Raw genomic sequence first — 24539 nt, 5'->3', positions numbered from 1 at the left:
AATAGGCAGAAGGAGATCTTAGTTGTCCAAGACTGAAATCCCCCATGGTCTCCACCACATCTGTGAATGAAGGCGAACCTGTGTCTTTGGATTTTAGCCAATGCCTGGGGGTAAAAGAGGCTGAGATTCTGGTGGTTTTCTTCCTTCCTGAGCGCTCCAGACCTTGCCAACCCTGTCTTGGTGAGGGGTGGATGCTGAACCTGTGCAGGTAGCAGCACACACACACCCACACATGCACAGCCTACATAGTTCCATATTACCCTGCTTTTGGTTGTTTCCTCAGTAAGGAACTGAGAGCCCCACGTATTTGCATAAATAACAGGTAGGACTTCAGTTGGGCCAGGGCTGTCATCCCTAGCTCAGCAACTGCTGTCTCACGTGAGCCCCTGGCTTGAGCTTGGCTTCCCTTGGATTTAGAGTCTCCTGCTGCCACGTCTCCTGCATGAACCGCTCAGCTTTGTGCCAGTCTAGGGTAGGAGTCTTCTCGATGTCACAGAAAAGCCCAAACCAAGGGCTGTTGAAAACCTGTGGCTGTTTCCCAGAGTCCTGGGGACTGTAGCCTTCTCTGTTAAACCTCCCAGACATGTTTCTTCTCGAAGGTCCCTGCTGCAGCCTGCCTTTCTCTCAGAGACCCAGGCACCAAGTCACCACCTCCTGCTGTTCTGCTGGGGGATGTAAAAGGGTCCTGTGGTGCTCTAATCCTCCCCTCTGTCTTTTGCCTAAGGCACAAAACTGCCTATGGTGGGGAAAATTGCCCAGCAAATGAATGTCCTCCTGACCATTTACTATTGGCATGAAATCTGAAATTTGAGATTAATTAAAATTCAAACAGGACATTTAAGAAAGAGAAAAAGGCACATTTTAACGAAAATAATAATTTATGTTTTGAAATTCCTCACTGTGAGAGTTTCCCCAGAAATTCAGGGGATTTTAGACTACTACTACTTCAAATGAGGGTGCTTTGAAACTGGCACATGTTGCATTAGCAGCCCTTGCTGCTGGGCTGATCTCTCTTTGAGAATGAAATTCATGTCCAAAATGTTAAAGGAAATTGCCACTCCAGCTAAATGACAAGGTGGTAGTTTCAAAAATACCGAATTTCAGTTTATCTGCCCCTCTTCAACTTAAAAAATGATCAGTGATTGCAACAGGAACAGGTTCTGGCTGTTTCAAGCTTTTATTAAATCTCACTTGTTACCTAGAAATGTGACTGAACGGAAAACCAACAAGCTATAGAGCTTTATATGCTATATATATAGATTTTATTTTTGCAAGATTTTGAACTAAATTATGCATATAGTTTTCATCTTCAATTTCTGTCTTGGCTCTGTCTGCCTTTCTAAGAAGGAGACTTCTGATTATAAAAGCTTTAGGTCAACTTGCAGCTGAAAGCACTCTAAGATCACCATCTCTGCAGCATTGTGAACACAAGTGGTGTAGTTTATTAACAATAATAAATATAAAAAACACAATGAATGTGCCAGTGCTAATCACATTTCATATGAGCAGGCTTCTTAAGCCTTAATGCAGGAAAAAAAATTGTCTTTGATTCAGCTCCTCATTTACTATAATTTCTGTATTTGTTGTTTTATTTACTTCTTAAATCCACTTCTGAATGGATGAAACACCAGTGACTCACTGGTATTCTCAGCACACTGCATTCAGGGGGACCATCTTGTCAAAAGTTAGATCTGAGAAAGTGGCTCATTTGCTCTACATGCTTATCTCATTTTCTGTTTGCAGGGCATTGATGCAAATCCCAATATCAGATAATTGCCTTGCTTTATTTTACCTGGAGGCATGTTTTGAACTTTGGACTATTCATGTAGAATTCTCAGCATTTCACAGCTAAGTTGGGATAGCTAATTCATTTGTGGTCACATGAGCCCAGTAGCATAATTTCTGTTTGTCCATTTGGTAGCCATTTCAGGTTTTCACTGGTCAGTGAGGCAATGCCAAGAAGAGATAGAATAGAGCTAGACATAGCCAGCATGGTGTCCCAAGAAGAGGTATTATCCTAAATTTTTCTTGCAGTGCATTCCGTCAGTACATCCTTCACATTTTTCCTGAAAGCATCTCCCACCATCCTCCTCCAAACCTCTTCTCCTCAGCTCTCTGTCACCTATCCCTCCGTGTTTACTTCACAACCTACAAAGGAACTGGGCTCTGAGGAGCATTTGGAGCTGGACCTGCATATGTGCAGAGGTGACAGTGCTGCTATGGCTGTGCCAGTCAAAGCTTTATCCAAAACCTGCCTATCTAAACTTACCAAGCCATTAGGACAAAGGTCTTGGTGTCATTCAGTCACACTCACATTGTCCTCAGAGGTGAAATGGAAAGACACTATGCTGCTATATGGGGAAGGACAAGGAAGTGTTCTTCTACTGTATGTGTTCATGCAGTGTCTGGCTAATGGTTGAGGGTTGCAACTATTCCAGTTTTCCAGCAGCTGCTTAAAAGGGAAGGTCTTGTATATCAGCCTCATTGGCCTTGTTATTGTAGCTTCCATTTGGCTTTGCCAAGTAAAAGATGGTACTCCATTTTAGAGTTCCTGTTGTAATAGATGCAAATTATTTGCACTCTTTGGTTGCTTTTTAGAGGTGGTCTACAAATAAACATTGGGTGTTCTCCAGTGGTGAAAAATCTGTAATTGTCTGAACATTGAGAGAAACACAAGTAGCTTGAGCTGCAAAATAAATGTGTAATGGTGTAGATTCATTCCTGCTTGCACTTCCCTTGGGCATGTTTCCTGCACAGGTAGAATGTAAAACTGGTTGTTTCAAAAGAAAGCGGGTGCAGGCTCTGTCTTTGGGCACATGATGAGCTCAGGTAGAAGTTGGGAAGAGATGCCATCTGCTGGGAAGTGCAGATATTGTCAGAAGGAAAAGCCGCGTTGGAAGCAGCTGTGATCAAATGATACGGAAGATTAAATTAATGCTCTATGTCTAGCCACTAGCTAGGGATGAATGCCACCTCCCACTTTCTCTGCAGCTTGGAGCACTGAAGTGACTGCTTTCCTCCCAGTGGGATGGTTGTCCAGCCCTTGTTGGCCAGGCAGCTGCTGAATCACAGCCACCACTGCTGTTTGTGGCCATATGAGGCTGGGAAGGAGCATGTGAGGGGGAAGAGAGAAAAAGGTCAAACAGGAAGATTTAAGGCAATCAGTAGGAGTTGGTATAAAGGAAAATAGGTTAAAAATCTAGAAATGTAAGTAAGTGGAAAGATAAATGACCCTAAAGAAGCTTTGGAAGGGAAAGCTCTTAATAGCAGGAACCACAATAACAATAATTGTCATCATTGGGGACTGAAAAATGCATGTCTCTAATCCAGCAAAATGTTGAACTTCCTTGAGTAATGCTACTAACACCTTAGTTAAGCAGTTATGCAAATGCTTGAATGATAAAGATAAATTTAAACCAAAAGCAGGAAACAGCATGTCAGGAATAAAACTGTTAATTGTTTTTTGATTTAATCCTCTGATTCTCATTACTGCTTCACTCTACAACCCGCTGCGTTTTCACTGTAACTTTCAAACTTTCAAGGTGGTTGTAGAGAAGAAGGTAGAGTTTAGTGCTTTTTTCATTTCTCCCCAGTGCATGATTGCACTAAATGTGTTTTTAATATTGCTTTTTACCACTTTGATTTTTTATTTTGCTGTTGTTGTTGTTCACATCAGAAAACCACAAGACAGACATTAGATATGATTTATCAGGAAGTATCTGGGGCTATGCCAGATGATTAAAAAAGAAAAAGAAAACAAGCAGAACACACATGGGGGCCCATTTAAATAAGAGTCATTGAGCTGCAGTCATTAAAGAGAAGTTCTCTATAAACTGGAGTTGGATGAGCTGACAGTAACAAAGATATCTGTATCATTTTGTCATAGGAAAGGAGAATGCACATATTGATGGGGATTCCTTCCAGTATTTGAAGGGGACCTACAAGGAAGCCAGTCAGGGACTTAGTAATGACTTGCAAGACCATGAATCATTAGAGACTTGTACCGTTCAAGTTCTTCAAAGATCATTTCTCAAAGACCTAGGGGAGATAAGGTGATGAAAAATAATAAGCAGTCACAGAGGTGGCTGGGTAGATGGATGCATAAGTGGCTAACCAGGCAGCCAGTTGGCCAGGGGGTTTAAGAACATGGATGACCTATGTTTCCTTTGCTTGAAAGTTCAAATCTATTCTCCCTTACCTGGGTCCTGAAACTGGCCACTGAAGGATTTGCATCTTGCTGGGACTTTTATGCTGGTCTCCATGAGGGCTCACTCCATGAAGCATCTCACCCTTGGGCAAGGGCACACCTACTCCTCTGCTTGAGGTGAGGGGATGGACCTGCTCCTGCAGAGGGAATCTGTGCTATCAGAAGAATCATTGCCAGCTCCTCTCAAAAAAACGAAACATTGTTTGGGTGATTTCTTCCAAAAATATGAAGATGGAAAAGTAAGATCATTTTCACCATTCTTGCCACCATAAATTGCAAGTGAGCTCCAGATAGCAGAACCCTGGGAAACTAAGGGAATGTTCCAGTTCAGAGAAAGGAAGTGGACTTCTGGGAAGAAGAGGGAGGACAAATTTGTGTCTCTTGAGATTTAACTACTACTGAAATTCAAAGCTCTCCAAACTTCATGCATTTAGTTTTCATACCTGTAAAGTTTTCTTTGTACTTGTCCCAATACTTTAACACCATTGAAGACAAAAACACCCAAGGACTTATTTGTCAGAATGCAATAATACACCTAATGTAATTAAGTTAAACAATTACAATACTAATTACAGCTCAAATAATAATAGTAGCTAGAATAAGAAGTAAGGCTGTAAATGCTACTGTTTGAAGAATTCTGCATGTACTCAGAGCCACTGATCAATATTGCTGTTTTCAGTGCTGCAACGCTTCACCACCCTCCTAGTGAAAAATAAGGTACCCTCTACTAAATGTGCTAAGTGACATGTGAGTCAGTCCAAGAGCTCTGAAATCCTGTCTGGAATGCCAGGGGAGTAGTTAAGCAGCTGCCTTCTTATTGTCATAAAACTTGATAGCTTTTTGCAAATACGTACAAATAATATTTTGTTTACTTTCACTGTGAACACACATACTGCCAAAAAGCTCCAACAAAGTTTGGTGATAATTCTTTCCCGTCTTCATTTCATTGCTTGTCAATTTGGCAGGAGAAGGAATAGACAGCATTTAGGACAAAACAAAGTAGTCACAATCACATTGTCAAACTTGATAATTTTTAAAAATAATGAAAAGTCAACATCTGAAAGTAAAAAAATGGGATTTTGTGGGACTGGAATAAAAAAGGGGGAAGGGTACTGAAATACCTTCATTCACTATTTAAAACAATTGCTCCAAGCAGGAAACTTGGCATTAGAAGCTTTTATTAAATCAGTTCAGAGGGATCTGTTTTCAACAAATGAGATAAATGTCAAGTCGAAGTCTTTAGGCACTCAAAGTGCATCACATTTTCCTTCCCCAAGAAAGCAGAACAAAAATGTGCACAAATGAAATTACTTACATATGTAAAAATCACATTCAGTTTAAATAATCTTTTCTTCCTGCCTGAATGTATCAACAGTGTATCAGAGCTTAATGTAATCTTTTAAGAGTGTGATTATTTGAGAATGTTTTGATCCCCTCTTCTCCTTATTGTTAACCTACATCACAACAAACATGTAAGCATGTATTTATCTGTATAGCATTTTTATTTCGGTCACTGTAGTTCTGGGTGCTTCCCATGTGTATATGGACAGGGACATTAGGGAAATCAGTAGTAATTCTTTACATTTTTTTTGTTTTGGTCCATTTAGCAACCGCTCTCTTTTTGCTCAGTCTCTCATCTCCATTATGTGCTTTTCCACCTCCTGGATATCTGTTTTTCTGCTGCCTATTCTCTGTTAGTGCAGCCTAATGCTGCCATGTGCATTCATTGTGGTGGGCAGGAGGGAGGACCTGGCAAGGAGACAACGTCATGCTGCTCTCATCTGCAGCTTTCAGACTTCCATTGCTGGTTAGTCCAGGGTTTTATGGCAATTCAGTCCTTTGCATTTTATTAGAAATATGGCAACAATTTTAGGAGCATATAGTCTCTTTTCTTGGAGAAAACAGACTGAGGAGTTGCAGTTTTAGAAAATGCTGAAATACTTCTGAGTTTTGTGAGGTCAGAAACTGTGGGATAACATCTATCTCTTCATGCTAACTTAGTTCCCTGAGGATCCCGAAGTGATGCCTAAGCAGCCACAGGAAATTAGAAAGTTTTTATTTCCACTGTTTTTATTGGTGTACTACCTGATTATGGCTTTGCAAGACAAGGGAGGGAGGGTACAAACAACTTAAAAAGGCATAAGGGTGCTGAGGGAATCTTTCAATCCCAAAGCACTGAGATTTGTAATCCTTATTCAAGTTAGGGAAGGCTATTGTCAATAGTCCCTTGATATTTAAGCTCTCCAAGCCACTGAGTCACTGGGCCTACTCATCTGAGTCATTACAGAAAGGGGGGAGTGCTGCTGTTTCACAGAGGACTTTAGCAAAGGCCAGTTTTCAGGGAATATCCCACTGAACAAATCCTCTCCCATCTAAATGTGAAGAATGTTCAAAACTCAACAGGGTAGAACAAGACAGAATTGGGGAGGGGATAGCAGGTGGTTGATGGAAAGCAAGGGTGAGCACAGTGGATCAGATGACTTCTGTCTTCTCCAGGAGATGCACAGCCAGTTTTCCATTCTTGCTTCATATGAGTCACACTTTGCTCTCCCAGCATTACTGATGCAAATCTCAAAGTATCAGAGAAATGATGAAAAGAAAGCTTGTTCCTTGCCAGGTCAAAACATTAGCTACGGACAGCACAACTCCAGGAAAAGCCACAGAAAAGTATAGTTCTGGTGCCTCGCATTCCTGATTACAGGATTTGATAGGGTCATTTAGCAAATCTTCCTAAATGAAATGTCTGGCAACCAGTAAAAAGGTCCTGCACACTTCCATGCTGGGAATGTCTGGCACAGGTGTTTGTTAGGTTGACCTTGCCCTCTGGTACAACAATGCTGGGTCTTGTGATGGCCTTGAAATATGGGACTCTGTCTTTTGAAGAAAAGCTCATTGAGGTCTTAGAAAGCAAATCAAGAAGTTTTCCTTTCTATTACTATCACTGTAAGCTTTCTTTGAAAGATTATTTCTCCAAGAGGCAGAAGCTTGCCTTCCAAATCTTTCCATTTCTCCTATAAATCTGTAATCTCTTTTTTCACCTCTTCCTCTGAATGCAATGATGCTCCAGTCTGATATATCTACGGAGGCAAAAAAAGCCTATGTCAGTCTTTACCTTTTCAGAGCTTATGAAAGTGACCCTGCTTCAGTCTCCAGTCCATGTCTTCCCTGCACAGACACCAGTTGTATGCTTGTTTTGGTCCCCAGAAGATTGCAGGAAAGGTCATGATGACAGGAATTTCTCTATGATCCTTTTATTTTCCTCTCTTCCTAAAATATGCTTGTGATAATAAGGAACCTTAAGGTATTAACCTAAGCCTTAAGGTAATAATTCAAGTGTGATAGCTTTGTTTCTCCCCAAGATACGAACATTAGGATTGTGTCCATTGTGTCAGTGCCTCACTTGGCTTCCAAGTGGAAGATGAGGAGAGAGAGTATTAAATGTCTTGCTCCAATCCTATGGAAGCTATGGGCATTTGTCCTCAAAGGGCAACTGAGAATTTTCAAGCACAGGCATCCCCAAGTAGGCCAAATCCAGCATAACCAGGTTTATACTTTCCACTGTTGTGGACGCACAGGGCCGGTTCATGGACAGGGTCACTCCAGGAGGGTCTTGGACAGAGCCAGTAGGTTCCTGCAGGAGAATTCCAGCTGTGTAGGATTGTTTTGGCATTTCTAAGTACCAGAACATATGGATATTGGGATCCTTGGGTCTTTTCCCTGTGTTTTGGATGTGGTCTGCTGGTTGGTTAGAGAATGTAGAGCCAGGAATGTTAGTTGGAAGAGTCAGTGTGGGTGGGTTTTGGGTCTGTTTTAGCATATACCTGTTTTCTGCTCCCTGTCTCGCTTAAAAAGAACTTCCATTTCCTTTTGGTTGCTATATAAATATGGAAATGTGGAGACTCTTATCTAACAAAGTGCAGACTATCAATGGGCTAAGAGACAGCCAAATCAAGTTAGGAAAAAAATTGTGTGAATAAATGGTCAGGTTCTTAATAAAGGAGTTTTATCATTGAGACTAAAGCCAAGATCTTTGATGTGTAACAGACAAATACATCTATTAAAGGGCATAACAGAGTGAAAAATTTGCTCATAGGAGAAATTACTCAGTGTAAAACTAAAAGCCAGCTGTAAAAAAAAAAAAAAAAAAGGAAAAAAAAAAGTGTTCCTGTCAAATAGATGACTATAAAATGCCTAATGTCTAGAAATACAAAGTAATAGATACGGTTAAAAGAAACAATCCTGTGTCTATGTGCACAATCATGAGCTCTGACTTAACTGCCACTGCACAGAGATATATTGGGTTGTTATGAGTAGTTCTCTGAAAATATCAGGTCAACAGTTAGTGGAAAGGCAAATAGCAGGTACAAAATATTGGCAAGGGACTAGAAAGCAGACTACAAAACATTATTACCCCAGTGTTTCAACACATGATTCACAATTCACTCCCATTTTGACTGCTGCAGTGCAGTTCCGTTCTCTCTAGAAGAGGATCAGAGAAAGGCAGCAAAGGTGATCAAGAGAAATCTGGGAGGGCCTGATGAAGGCATGCAGGTATTATTGACATGAAGAAGTTATATGAGGGGAAGAAACATTCTATTTGCCCTCTGTTTCCAGGTATTTATTACCAGTTGCTGTTGGAAACAGGATACTCAGGTAACTGGAGCTGTTTGCTAGCCCTTATGCTCATTTATATAGAATAGAATAGAATAGAATAGAATAGAATAGAATAGAATAGAATAGAGTAGAATCTGGGATAGGAGAAAGCTGTTGTAAACCACTATTACTCATATGGGGAAACTTGTACTAGATCTTGCTGTGTTGTGGATGTATCACTGATTTTTGCAAAGAATTAAGGGCAGCAGAGTAGGTCAGACCAGAGTTTCTGCTGAGGCACCAGTTACAATGAAGAGAAACAAGATGAAGTTTAGCTTCTGAGGAGAAATTTCCCAGAATACATTGGCAACTGGGCAGAATCAGTGCTTTGGCTTGGCTCTCAAGCACACTGGCTCTCCATTCCAGCAGAGGAACAAACCTAGACAGTGTTTCGTAAGATTTCCAGGTCAAATTCCTCAAAACTGACCTGGTTCAAAAGTATCTGCTAGTCCATGAACAGTGCTACATCTAAGGATTGTAGCACCTCTCCTAGACAGGAGTACAGGGAATCACATTCTGATGCTTAGTGAAGACAATTCAGTTTTGTAAAATTGCCAGCCACCTATTAGTAATTCAGAGAAATGCAGATTTTGCAGCACTGTTGTTGTAATTATTGGTATGCATTATTTGTCACTGTCAGTGATAACACTCAAGCAGGGTTAAGCAGCATCATGAATAACTGCTTTGTCACACTGATATTACTAATAAAAACTAACAAATTTTGGATGATTACAAGCACTGTCGAACCATGTCCTCAGCTGAGTATTTCAGGTGTATTATTTGCAGTTGCTGTGATCACCAATGATATGTGATCATGAGGGACATCAGTGGAGATGAGAATCCCATTTTTTTTATCCCAGTATCATGACACTGAGAGGCCTCGCTGTACTGGGGCATCATGGTTGCCATGTAAGGGCAAGTGGTAGGGTGAGACATGATCAGCCTTCCACAGCCTTGCACAGCAAGGCTTTCATTGGTGTTGGTCTTGGATTTGGGGTAGATCTGCTCACTCACAGCACAGTAACACTGCAGGAGTCGCTCTGAGGCTGGTGGGGGTGGTTTGCTAAGCAGGGAGGTTCACCTCCACGCACCTTAGGGTTAACTTGTCGCACCACTTGAGGCTGGCAATAGAGAAATTCAGGCAAAAGCTGAGAAGCTAATCTTGCTGGAAATGGTGTTCTGGGAACATTATCTCTACCCAAACTAATTTTCCTTGTTTCTGAGCTTGCTCAGAGGTACCACAGCATCTCTCCAAGGCATAACATTGTGTAGGTCTCTGATAGTACCTCCAGAAATCACATGGATGTTCTCTGTAAAAAAATGGGAAGGAACTAAGGGTCCTTGCCAACACACTTTAGAACTGACTATGTCTTAATTTATCCATGACAGAGTGTCTTACTCAGTAGGTGAGAATTTAGTTATGAGTATATTGAGTGGCAGCCAGCTTGGAGCATGAGTCTAATTTACTGTAACTCTTGCTACATTCTGTCTGATCATTATCATGCTGAACAAAATGTTTTTAAAGTGCTTTTATAGGGTTGAGTGACTTGTTCAATAATTTATACCATTTTGGAGAGATTAGAGGATGAATTTAAGTCATCAAATAATGCCATTATGGCTCAATGACTACATTCTTTATCAGGGAAAAAAAAATCAGTTGTAATTATGCTCAAAAAGACAGAGACCCTTTATTCAGCAGTTCCCCCAAGAACAATGATATCAAAGATGCTGATAGGTCCCTCAGCTGTAAAGAGGGCTGTCCTTCTTTGTTAGGAAGGAATAGATCAGCTGCTGTCTGCTTATCTATGTCTCCATTGTGCCATTTATGCCACAGATTTTCAGTATGCGTGCCTTTAAACGTCTGCTCCTTGCAGAAGCCAGATATCCTTCTGCATGCAGAGCTGTGCAAACTCTTGGGGAGCCCATGGCCCCACTTAAGCTGCTGGGAGTTTTGCTCCTAATTTCAGCAGAGAATTTCTGTCTGAGTTCATGGAGCAAAGAAAAGGCAAAGTCCTTTTGGTGGCTATCTGGGGACCATTACTTAAACTAGATTGCACGGTATCTGCCTGACCCTTATGATTAATTTAATGTTTCTTTTTCATTTTGTTTGTTATTATTTATTTAAACTGATAGCTGCCCTGGCTAGGGAACCACTGATATTTCAAGAAGTTGTGCTTTCCACCAGTGGAGTGAGCATTGCAAGATTTCTTTGGACCTAGATTATGTCTAATGCTGTCAGACTATCAGTGTAACACAAAGTTTTCATTTTCTCCTTAAAGATATCCAGTGAAATGATGAAATCCTTCTCACTTGACCTCTGAGCTGGCTTTTCAGACAAGCTTTTAGCAGCTTAGGAAGACTTATCTCAGAGAGGAAAATCAGGTCATGCAGTGTGTGTGGACAAAGACTAGATAACTGATTTGGGCAAGGAAGAAGACTACATTAAATCATCCCTTATCCTTGCAAAATGACTGTGTGTACAAGGTGAGCACTGGTTGGAGTAATTTCCCCAGAGGATTTGAGAGGTGCAGGCCAGAAGTAAATATGTCTAACCATGAGGGTGTTTGGATTTGTACTTCTCTGTGTGTTGCTCTCCATGTCCCACACTCATTAACTTGTCTGTATGACAGAGCCTGGTCCAAAGCCCAGTGGGATCTTTCCAATGCATTTGCATTTGGCTCCTGACTCTGTTACTACAGACTTGGTGTCCATGTACTTTCTTAGTCAGATTTCTTACCATCAGATGAGAATTGTCTCATTTCAGTGTATGCCCAAAATTAGCCAGTCAGCAGGAGAAGAGAGGCACCTCCAGACTCATCCCATTCATTTCAGAGGCTGGACTTGGCCAGTAGTCCTCTGGAGACAATGATTTGCCTTCACTCCATGAACAGCCGGGAGAGCCCTGGTGACTGGATTTGGTACCAAACTTTCTGATGGCACGAAACAAGCCTTTTTCTGGCTCCTAGGTGGGATAATACAGTAAGTCCTGTCCACTGCATGTCTGGGAAAGCAAGGACTGGTGGCCCACTGTAAAGATGGCTGTCGGAATCACTCAGCACTCTCCTGAATTCAGATGCCGTAGTAGTTGCGACACCTAATTATCCATGTATAGTAGGTGGTCCAAATAAGAGCGCACAGCAGAGCAGCAGATGGGGGTTGCTGCTGTCAGATTAGATTGAGATTAGATAAAGCTTAATTAACACTTTGTTTTTGTAAGATTCAACTCTGATTAGTCACATAAAAAATATTACAGAGAATGGGGGCAGAAATCAAGAGGCATAACTAACATTATTAAAACTCAAGGAAGCATTTTTACAGAGCAAGACCTTGCTAGTAAGTGGTTATTCCCTGAATTTGACACCTCTTTTGTCTGGAGAACAAGATGTATGTGGAAAGAGTTCTTTAACCCACCAACCAACTACTGTGTAACCCTGCCCTTTCTAGCTCAAGCAATCTAATTTACATAATCATACATATTTCAACACCCATTTGAGACACTTTATGTCATTGGTTAAAATTCTCATTATTTTCCATCACTGCTAGATTTGTAATAACAAGAGGGACACAGTATTTTAGAGATGTCTTATCAAGACCTCTAGGTTACCTGTACTGTAACCTCAGTACTATTTATCAAGAGTTTTGATGTCAAGCCCCACAAATGTCATATCACAACTCCTTGCTATCCAGTATCAAACTTCTGCCATGATATTTTGAATATTTGAATCCACAGCTTGACCCATCAAAATATTTTTGCCCTTCTCCTAATTAACAAAGGTAGGTAAAGCTTTCTGTGTCAATCTCCTTCTATTGTTTGAATTCACATAGTGTCCTGGTAGGCTTCTCCTGCCTATGAGTTCTAAAAATTTACCAGAAACTTTTGTGTGACCCACAGGGAAGGTCACTTGCAGGAATAGCCTGCAAACAGCAGTCATTGGATAAAATGTTTCTCTGTGCCAGATACTACAAACCAGTGAGCCAAGTAAGTTCCATTTAAACCTTATTTTTAAGTTAAAGGAGACATGTGCTGTCTATGGCCCAAGAATGAATCCAACTTTTGCTTTTTAGGATAGGAAAAGGATGTCACAGATTAAGATAGTTTTGCTGTAGAGCAAATATGCAGGTTTAGAATACCTAAAATCCAAAATAATCCAAGCTTGCAATAAATGAGCACTTCTCCCTTGCTTCTATTGTTGTCCAACTGCCAGGACTGCAAAGGGATGACCTCTACAGGGAATTAAAATCAAACCAAGCCAATTACTTTTTTTTTTTTTTTTTAACTCAGTGGTATCTAACCAACTGTTTGCAGAATGTGGTACAACTCATGTAGTTCATTTAGTTCAGCTGGTTTCCCCTTTTGCTTTCTCTCCTTGTAAGTGAAGTGGTCAGCTGGGTGTTTCTATTTCACTGTTTTGTTTGAGCTGTCTGGTCCAACACAGCTCAATGGGCATTGCAGGTGCCAGTGAAAGCTCCTTACTGTACTTTTTATCACCTCAGGTCTGCTACCAGACAGTGAGAAGGATACACTCTGGCCCCTAAAAAGTCTGATACCAATAAACAAGGTCTTTTCTTAGTTTGTGTGTTTATTTAACTGTGTAGCTGAGACCAACCATGTGAAGATGAGGTCAGAACTTACGTCTCCCCAATGTCTCCTCAAAGTATTGCTGGAAGACAGCAGAGTGTCCCCACTCAGCAAAGCCCAGGGCTTCCTTGTCAGGGCAGACAGTGTGAGTATAAAAGGCTATCCAGAGCCCCCTAGTCCTTGCTCTCTGGGGTATTTGCCTTTGCCATATCCCAAATTTGGGAAATACCACAGTAAAATATGAGAGTGATTTAGCAAAGGCAATTGCATTTGTGCTTTCCCTTGCTCAGAGAAAGAAAACAGGACAGTGATACCCTGTCCACCTGTTCTTTTTTAAAAACAGGGATGCAAAACAGGTTTTTACTGCTCTTGCACAAGAATAATACAAAATGAGCAGAAGTCGTCCAAGAAAGTTTTTGTTGGCACCAACCTTCCCATTCTCCAGAATCGCGCGTTATCTGATAGCTGGCATACGGCAGGCTCTGGATAGTCTGTTATTCTTTCCCACGCTGCAAGATTTGGGCAGTAAATAGCTTAAATAAATGCTAGAAGTATAATTCACTTTTTACTTCATCTGATTTAAGGGAAACTTTCCTCAGATAATTCCTCCCAGGCATACTGTCCAAGGCAGAACTGGTCCCTGGTGGATCAAGCTATTTTGACCTCTCTAGCTGCTTCCATTTCAGCTTTGTAAAGGTTGGAGATAACAGAAGAAACAACTCACTATATCCAAGCACAGTTGCATTTTTCTGTGAGCTTAGTGAGATGCCAGGTGCTCCTTGAAGGGCCTGTGTCATTATACAGTATTAGTGGCCCTATGTCACCTTTAAAATAACCTTTTACTCCTGCAGCAGGTAACCACCATGCCTGGTAATGCTACCAGAGGGGTAAAGAGGCAACAGATCAACTCCCATGATGGGGATCCTGGGCCAGGCAAAGACCTAAACTCTGCAGGACTGAAAGCAGAAGCTCTGTCTAACTCTGTTACCCCTCCAAGAAAAAGAATCTTGGTACCATAAAATTGAGTTGGAAGGTACCTTTAAAGATCATCTAGTCCAACTCTCCTGCAATAGGCAGGGACACCTTCCACTAGATCTTGTTGCTCAGAGTCTCATCCAACCTGATGGTTAACATTTCCAGGGCTGGGGCATTCACAGCTTCCCTGGGGAACCTGTTCCAGTGATTCACCAATCTCATAAAAAAAATTCTTCATTATATCTAGACTGAATCTGCACTCTTTTAGTTTAAAACTAGAAGTGCGAATAGAGATTGCCAGTGAAGACTGGGGCAAAAGGTTGCTGAGTATCTCATAATCCATTCTTACCAGTTTGCCAGTCATGTTCATTGAGGGGGTAAAGATTTCCTTATCTTTCCTTTTCTAGCTGACATAGCTGTAAAAGCCTTTCTTGTTACTCTTTGCATCCCTTGTCAAGTTCAGCTCCAGCCACATTTGCCTTCCTGACCCCATCCCTACACAGCTGAGAACCATTCCTGTACTTTTCCTGGGATCCTTGTTCTTGCTTCTACTACCTGTGCAGTTCTTTCTTGCCCTTTAATTTGACCAGCAGATCCTGACTTATCCATGTTGGTCTCTCACGTCCCTTTCCTGACTCCTTATATCTGGAGACTGAGAGCTCTTGAAAGCCTTCTTAAAGATCTGCCAACTCTGTTGTGCTCCCTTGTCCCTGAGGGTAGTTTATCATGGGGTCCTATTGACTAACCCTTTAAATGGATGGAATTTTGCTTTCCTAAAATTCAGGGTCCTGACTTTACTCTTTGCCTGACCCAGAGAAGTATTTGGAACTGCTGGGTTACCTGAGAAAACCACACTACTTCCTACATCTTGAGATCATAATGAAAAATCAGTCAAATTCCAGGAGTGCTTTTTAGGAAACCTAGTATTTTCACATTTTAATGAAACTGCTGTTGGCACAGAAAGATGAGGGATAGGTAGATTTGTCAAACCCTCAGGGTGCTGCAGCCACTGGCACCATTTTATCACACTCATCAAGACTGTGAGAGGATGACAGGAGCTTAGGTTTATGTCAATTCCTGCAAATTAACTCCCATCAAATTAAGTTGTTTTGTAACAAAAACAGTTGTTGTTATAAAAGAAGGAGAGGGAAGACCGTAGTTGGGGTTGTGTGATAAGGACTCATTTAAAATTGTGTAAATGGGCAGTCAAAGCTGCCCTGTTAAACCATGTGTTGTGCACTTGCACCAGTGCCATGGACTGTCCCAGCTGGAAACCATTTGGTTTCGTCCCACTCCCTGCTTCTGTGCCCAGTGACACTTGGCTACCAGCCCTAGATGCTGATTTTGGTTAGCAGCCGTCATTGTCCTGGGACAGGTAACTGGGAACAAAGAGATCCAGTTCTACCTGAGGCATGTCACTCCTGCAGCTTCAATCATTGCAGGGAGACGCAGGTCAAAGCCATTTTTCACACATTGCTTTTCAGTGTTGGCCATTGTCTGCCATCAGAGTTTGGAACTGTTGGTGTTAGAAAGCTGATCCCAGGAGGCTCCAGTTTAAGGATGCTCATGTTCTTGCTGTGTATTCCCAGCAGGAGAGCTTTGATCTTAGTATGTGTCTGACAGTCATGTCACCCATGTTGTGCTCATTTGAATTGAAGTGTTTGGCCCCAATGATGTGGTTTTTCTGTTGTTGTTATTGTTCTGTGTGTTTAATTATTTTTTCCTTCTTCATTAAATATTTTGTTCAGGTTGCCTGCTCACTTCTCCTGCAGAAAAATTGGCATTTATGGTATTTGCTTTGCTTTTTTTATTTCTTGAGGAAAATTTCCATATTATACCATCATTTTTTTCTCTCTTTCTTTTTTTGGTGCTTGTTAATTAGAAGTGACACAAATTTGTTTAAACTACAGACAATTAATAGGGAGGGTGAATCATATATGACATACCTCATTCACTTGGCTCCATGGAATCCCAGCAGCCCGGGTCTCCACAGCAGCCTCTGGAGCACGCCTCCCTGTACAGTGCCCATATACCCTTTGGTTTACTGTGACTGTCAGAGTCACTTCCAGGGGGAAACATGAGGATAAGGCAAGATGCCAAAAAAGATACACTATATATAAGCCTGCTACTAGTGTCTTTCTTAGTGATGTTTTGTAAACTGAACGTTGAAATAGAAATGTATGTATGAGAGAGTCACCTATTACTGAATTTACCCAGTGCTTCCCCTTGCAATACTCTTGTTTCAATTGATTATGGCTTTCTAAGTGGGCTGAAATTTTCTGTATTGACCTCAGGCTAGCTAATTTTTGTGAAAGATAATAAACATATGGCAGTGAGACAAGAACCCTTATTAGATGAATAAGGTATACATATATACACAGATAATATATACTCATAGTAAAGATACAGATGGATAATCACAAGTGTCTAATTCAACCAGTTTCGGAAGTTTTCACTGCCTCAGCTGGAAATTACTACTCCTTAGTGGAAGCACAGAGCCTGCAAGTATGCATGTACCTTGTTCTGTAGTACTAGGCAAAACAGGTCCCCTCACACCAACCCTTGTTCCAGCTGGAGGAGGGGCAGTTTCTTAAACCTCCCTCATTTGGTTTCCTGCAATTGTGTGATGATAAACTAAAGGGCTTGGCTTGTTGTAGTATAGATTAGTGTAGTGTAGAAATTGCATATTGCAGCCATTGCAAATTGTAATGCTGAAGTAGAACAAATCATTATGTGTTTGGTTTTGTCCAAAACCAGATAGGAGTCTTCATCATTCATGCTTATTGGCAAACCTATTTCAGAATAAGAGCTCATGAGGCATTCAAAAACAGAGCTCCATACAGAGCGCAGGATAGCCTCTGCACAAGTACATCAGTGGAGGATCTCTACTGGTCTCTCTGAACCAGGTATTTTGTCCAAAAATGTAAGATGAGGTCACTGCAAGCCAAGAGTGCCACTGTGCCTCTGTGGCTGGATGGAGATCTGGGAGGAAATTCTAGCCCCGTTGAAGTCAGCTGGAGTTTTGCCATTGACTTTGATGGAGCCAACATTCCTTTTCTGATGCAGACATTTCACAATAACCTCTTCTGTTGAACTTTCAACACGTGCATGTTATTTTCATTACAAATAAACAAAATATTTCTAAAATGCACACCTTCATATATACAGTATGCCAGAAGATGACATTAAAAGTTCATCATGGTGCACATGGTAAAATACTAATAATCCATCCTTGATGTATCTGGGAAAAATTCTGACATGAATAAATCTCCTTTAGGTCATTTTGCCTGAATATACAGCAATCAAATTTACAGCTGAAGGTTTATTATTTTTGCAGAATGCACATGCATTCCGAATTTACCGTGCTCAGAAATTGAGACAAGACATTCATCTGTGTGCTTGGCTTTGGGAAAAGACATCCCTGTGTGTCCGGACATGGGCCCTGGTATAGAGCAGACAGGAAATCTGCCAGACTGCCTCGGCAGGAGTCTGCCTTCAACACGTGCAGCAAGGAACAAGAAATGTCTTAATGATTAATCACTGTCAACCTTTGTTCTCATTAAAGACTTGATTGTCAGACAAGGCTGGTAATGAGGCGCTGTTCCTGGGTCTGTTGCTATGTGATTGTGCAAGGGCTGAATCTGAGCCTTACACCCTGCAAGATGCAGCTCCCACTTGGCCCAAGTTAAGGAGTTGGGGTTGGGAACATTGTTCTAAGAGTGCCTGCTAGTGGCTATGAGGCTGTGCAGCTCTCTGGCAGAGGATTATGGCAGGGGTACAAATAAATCTGAAAATACTTTCACAAGGATCTTGGCTATAAGCAGCTTCCCTATTGGTGTTGAACAGGCAAAGTGCTGTAATAGCTTTCTATTAAGAATTGCACAAATAATTAACTATCTGTCAAAGTAAGGATTGGTTCCTTTCAGGGATTTACTCACTCATTTTTATGTTTGAGATTGTGCACAGTGTTACCTATTTCTGAAAATAGTTCTGGGGTGCACTTAAATTTCAATGTGCAAAAAAATGTATTTTTAAAAAGCCTGAACTCCCTGGATCTTCCAGTGAGAGCTGCAGCAGTTGGGTTTGCTGCAATACTTATCCCTATGCATGCTGAGTACCTGCTGCATCACTTGATGTCCAAACATATTACTCCAATGTGTGACTTACGCCATGAGGATGCAGAAATCAGGTGTGTGCTCCCTACCGTCAGGAGTGGTTCCAGTTTCAGTGTCTGAAGGGATTAGTCCGCATTTCCTGTTCGGGCTCCACCATTCAGTTTGCTGAATGGTGCATTTGCTTCTTTTCCCTGGTTGGATGAAGGCAGAAGTCTTTCTGGCAGACAGCCTGGGCTTGTGAAATTGCAATGCTAGTGTCCATGTTTCCTTGTGTATGTGTCTTGGAAACATGGTTGGGCCTGAAATTTTTGTCCTGAGAGCTCAGATGTTCTCAGGAGAAAAACACAAGGAGATAGTCCCATGTGGCTGAGCCAACTTCTTATAAACACCACAAAATTACTGAAAGGAACTATTTTGCAGCCTTCACCCAGTTGTATCTCTGGATATTAGACACAGCAAAACCAGCTCTTGGGATCTTACAATATTCAGGTTTTTCAAATGCTGTTCGTACATATAAAAGTGATCTTCCTGGGATGCATAAAAACATTCTCTGACAGATATTAGGGGAAATTCAGCCTATGATAGTATCTTCCACCTGGTTAATTTGAGAGGCTTTTAGGCCACTCTATACAACACCTTTAGAAAGTCATCCACTTTTGCTTGACAAATCATAGGGTGTTCATACTCACTCTTCCAGCCATCTTACTCCAGTGTGACTAGAAGCATCCAAGATGAGGAGTGTAAGGGAATGTTCCTATCATCTAATCTGGGTTCCTAACTCAGTTGTCTAAATTGAACATCTGAAGCCTAATTATACAGCCCCATCTCCCTGTATAGTGAAGGGAGAGCTGCAGCAGACAGTTTAGAGAGAATCCGCTCTAAGTTTTTTGTTAGAGGCCTAAACTGAGGAGACTCACTTTTATGCTGTGTATTCCAGATATGAAAAAAGGTTGAATGAATTTGCATTGCTCAGGAAGATACTGTTTTTCACTTCCATCAAGCTGGACTAGCAGTAAGGCAAGGGAGAATCTGCTTGGCTGTGTCTCTCCCCAGTCTGTCTTGTTTCCTTATAGACAGATCATATCCTCAGCTGTTGCAGATGAGTTTAACCTCAGGAACTTCTTGGTGCTCTCACAGTGTCATAGAAAGCAGCACTCTGCACTCCAGTCAAGAGTGGGAGTTATTCCTAAAAATATGAAAACTCTAGCTTTTTCACTAGAGCTGAAAGAGTTCTTACTTGACAGACACTCTGCTGTGGTCCTGCTGGAGTTTCATTTTCTTTTCTGAGGCAATGACACAAGCAGGCAGTGCTTGGAGTTCAGACAACCATGAAAAGCCCAGTATTTAGCAAAAAGGGGTGTATCTGCTTCCATTAGATGCAGCAAAAGGAGGTGGCTCAGAAGAGGGCTGGTAGGTACTAAGACTGGCTGTTCAGCAAAGCACCCTGTGCTCAGCTTCCTAAAGATGCATGAGTCAGACCAGCTCTTCTCAATAAGCCCAAGTGCTTGGCCCAGCAGCTGCAGGAGAGCCTCAGTCTGTGCCTGTGGAAAGGAGCATGCCAGCTGGGGCTGTGGAGGCTCGCATCAGGGGCTCACAGTGATCTGGGCTTTGCTATCAGCCTTGCACTACTCTGAAACAGTGCAGGACATGGTTGAACCATTCCCCTTCTCCTCCTCCTCATCCTTCTCCTCTCCCTCTTCCTCCTTCTCCTTTTCAAAGTGCTCAGTTGTCCAGGGTGGTTTGCAGTCAAACCAGAAAGCCTCTGAGAAGCTCACAGTGTGGGGACAGTCACTGGTCCCTTGGAGAAGCCCACAGAGGAGCCTTTTCCTTCACCATCCTCACTCTAAGCCTGCAGTAAAGAGCTGTACAAGCCCATGATGCCAATTAACACAAACTGCTTATGGGTGAGGACATCCTTTGCACATCCTTTCCCCTGGAAGCAGCTTTTTGTAAGGCAGGCATCTGTCACTGAGTAGACTTCCATAAATGGATCTGAAGAATTTTGCTTTCTTCTTTTAATTCTTTGTTTCTTTAAGCCAGAACTGATGCAAAAGAAGAGCAAAAGTCAGAGCTGTCACTCCCGATCTGATGCAGGGCACAGAATGAGTTGCCCCACAGAGGAACAGAAAGGTGGAAAGATTCCCCATCTCCTTTTGAGGGAAAAAATCTGCAAGAAGCAGAAGCTCATCTTGTGGCACAGATGTCAGGGCTCCTGGCTGGGAAGCAAACAGCCTCTGCGGGCATTGTGGTTTCATACAAAATTGACCATTGTTTCTCTTCTGTCCCATCAAAATTATTCATCAATTCAAAGCATTTCCAGGAGAAAGAGGGGAAAGGTTTGCACATCATTTTCCAGCCAGCTGTCCTTAAACCACTTCTGAACTAAGAATGCAGAGACATAAGCTTGCAAAAGGCTTTCAGAGCTCATGACAAGCTTTGTAGGGAAAGAGGAGAGGAGAGGAGAGGAGAGGAGAGGAGAGGAGAGGAGAGGAGAGGAGAGGAGAGGAGAGGAGAGGAGAGGAGAGGAGAGGAGAGGAGAGGAGAGGAGAGGAGAGGAGAGGAGAGGAGAGGAGAGGAGAGGAGAGGAGAGGAGAGGAGAGGAGAGGAGAGGAGAGGAGAGGAGAGGAGAGGAGAGGAGAGGAGAGGAGAGGAGAGGAGAGGAGAGGAGAGGAGAGGAGAGGAGAGGAGAGGAGAGGAGAGGAGAGGAGAGGAGAGGAGAGGAGAGGAGAGGAGAGGAGAGGAGAGGAGAGGAGAGGACAAATCAGCTGCAGCAGGGGTAGTGAAAGGCAAACTCGGTCTTAAATGCTTTGTTTTACTGCTCATTTAAGCATTTGAATGTAATGTTCTTTGTGATGCTTATGAATAAAACTGCAGTTGTGCTACCAGCTCTGAGGAGCTCTCACTGTCTGCTTTTCTGCATCTCATAGGTTTTATATGTCACTGTAACATCAGATAATGTGGTGCAACACATCTGCTTTGTATGTCGAGCATCACCATGCTGAAGCTTCAGCTCTGGCAGTGCAGATGGAGTTTTGTGGTGGTTGGTGAACACTAACCCAGCCCTAGCTGACACCAGGATGGGCCTAAAAGGGCTGTAGGTCATTTGCAGGGCTGGAAGAACATGGAACATGCATGAGTGATGCCAACAAGTGGGGCAGAAACTGGGGGTAAACCCAGGTGGACATTTGTACCTGTTGGAGGTGTGATGCTTCCAGACTGTCCCTGACACCTGGCTGGCTGCAGGGATGTGCTCCCCATCATGTTCCCTCCTTGGAGACAAAGGGGACAGGTTACCTTCCTCATGCAGGGAAACAGTGTGGTGACACCGTGCAGGCAAGCACTCGGGGTTCCCCAGCTGCAAGGATGCTGGGCTGCCTCTGCAGCCTGCTGGGCAGAGGTGCCCCTGAGCAAGGGGACAGGCATGTCCCACTCCAGATTTTCTTTGGTCAGGGCTTTTTAAAGTTAAACCACATGAACTGCAGCATGGGAACCCAGGAATGACATTAAAAACCAGCAGCTCTAGATGTGTGGAGTTGTAGTAAAGCTGCTGCAGTAAAGCTGGGCTTAGAGCAGGATGAAATAGTTTAACAAAGCAGGGTAACTCCACACCCAAACCTGCCCTTCCTCTCAGGGATGTCAGAAGGTGCACTTTGTCCTGCCCAGGGGCAGAGCCCCACATCCCTGACAGCAATGTAGCCTTTCTGCTGTCTGATTTGCAGCAATGGGAGCACAGGGTGAGAGCAAGGCTCGATAGCACTGGTTCATGAAGGGTCAAACTGCTGTGCCGCTAGTCTCCTGATTTATTAGGAAACTGTTCTTCCTTCTCCTATTGCACAGGGAAGATCAGCAGGCAGGAGAAGTAACACATCGTAGATTCATAGGATCACACTGACATTTCATGAACAGCAGAGAAAGGACCAAATGCAAAAAACCCCAACCTGGCTCCAAGCTGATGATTTACACTGTTTTCTCAGGGTCTGTTTGCCAAGCAGCTGGTGTTTTGTGCCAATGGCTATTACAGAAGAGCTTTCTTTGATAGATACTGTGAATGAACACTACACAGTTTATCTTAAAACAAAATCCTCCCCACTGCTTATATGGGCTGGTAGGGAATGAGAGAAAGAAAAACTTAGGCTTTGTTGGTTTTTTTACGTAGGACTGAAAGCACATTCTGGGGAGCCTGCACTATCTGTGCAAAAACACAACAGATGAATTCTATTAATGGATGGAACATGTGGCTGGGTTCAAGCTAGAGTTGTCATTTGAATATAGAAGTCAAAGCCAATTTATTGTAACATATTTTTCTTTTCAAAATATTTTAGGAAAGACAAAAAAGTTTGCGCAACAACTTGGCAAGCAGGTCTGTTGAGAGGAGGTATTTTCTATCTTGCAGCTAACATAAGGGCTGAAAAATGTGGCAGTGCCGAGCAATCCTAGATTCCTTCTGGAACTGAAAGAAAGTGTGCAGGATATAATTGTGTAAGAGCCCAATAAATTTGAAGGGTGGGTTTGTAACACTGCCTTGGGGGCTGCAGGTGGCTCCAGAAGAAAGTCAAGGTTTTTATTTCAGTAACAGTCTTTGAATACTTTATCTAACTAGCTACGCACTCATGTGGCCCCATCTAGAAGCCACTGAGTTATTTTAAAAAAGAAATACCCATAACAATCATTGTGCTTCTTCCATGCCAGATGGTAAAAAGATAAGTGGGATTAGTCTGTACTGAGTCTGTGTGTTACTGGGAAGGGGAGGGATGCAAAAGCTAAGGCACGGGAATGAGCTTTCCTGGAGTTTCCAAAGTGCTAAACATCAGTGCTCCATGGTCTTCAGGACATGGGTAGGCTAGCAATCCTTGTTTCAGTGTTGGTCAGCCTGTATTTGCCTAAATGCCCCGGGGGACAATGGCCATGGAGCAGAGCTTTACTAGGATAGTAGCCCAGATCCTGGCTCTACACCTCAGTATTGAGAGAATCATTGCGCAACAGGGAGCATCAGACTCCTGCTGTGGGGTCTTGTGTTGCAAGGCAAAAATGCTGCTGCCTCTTAGGTTATACAGAGTTATGTGGTTGGTTCTTATGGTGAATTGCAGCCAAATGGGGTCAGAGAATGGATGTGTCTCTTGACTGTTGTGACCTCTTCAGTGTATCCCATTTTCTTTGTAGCTGTGTGGCTAAGAAATACGTGGGTATCAAGTGACCCAACATAGGCTGAATATTTTAGTGTGTGTCCTGAGAAAGCTACATTTGGTTAAGTCCCAAGTACTAAGCACTGCTAGAGCAAGTAGCCAAAAAACACATTGCTGCCAAGGGGAATAATGGCCAAGAGAGAAGAAGCAGCATACTGTCATTCCATGTACGTTCTCGTCTTGTTTGAGCATGGTTTGAGTTCTCATGTACCTTCCCCACTGCCCTCTAAGATGACTTTTTGCCATCCCTTCATTATGGAGCTGCACACTGGGAAGAGGAAGCAGATCAAGATTCCTCACAAAGACCAGAGAGACCCTAAAACACTCTTCAAGGTCCTTCCTAGTTACACATTTATTTTATTGAGGAAGTTTATACACTCTAAGCCTATTTAAGCGTGTTACTAATGGGATTCAATTAGCAGTCTCTCAGAGATTGCTCTTGTCAGGGAGATGACGGGACAAATGAAAGCAGCACCATTCACCCCACTGTGAAGTATTAACTTCCCACCTCTGTATTTTCTAAGAATAGATGCCACTTCTACCAATAAGTCTGCAGCTTTTCGCTGCTGTTCACCAGATGGTAGGGACCAGCAGACGCCGAGTTTGTTCCCTTGTGGTCAAACAAACTGATGTACAGCCCGATGCAGCCTGAAAGATCCCCAGGACAGCCCTGTTATTTCTGTTAATGTTTCCCAAGCTCCTGGTACAATATTGAGGTTTTCCACTGGAACCACCTGGCACATTTTCAGAGTCTTTCCTGAGGGATGAAGTTACTTAATCATCTTCTTACTTTGTCATAGCCTTTGTATCGGTCACTTGTCCTGAGA

The 24539-nt window shown here is 42.5% G+C and overlaps 1 protein-coding gene across 1 annotated transcript in view; it reads left to right on the top strand.

Annotated features, from left to right (window-relative positions):
- MAML2 (mastermind like transcriptional coactivator 2) overlaps positions 1-24539 on the top strand; it is a 210524-nt gene that overhangs the window by 172568 nt on the left and 13417 nt on the right. The window lies entirely within an intron of this gene.

The sequence above is a fragment of the Vidua macroura genome, chromosome 2, assembly GCF_024509145.1.
Source record: "Vidua macroura isolate BioBank_ID:100142 chromosome 2, ASM2450914v1, whole genome shotgun sequence".
In the NCBI taxonomy this organism is placed as follows: domain Eukaryota; kingdom Metazoa; phylum Chordata; class Aves; order Passeriformes; family Viduidae; genus Vidua; species Vidua macroura.
Note: the sequence above shows the minus strand (reverse complement) of the source record. Positions and strands in the feature narration are given on the sequence as shown.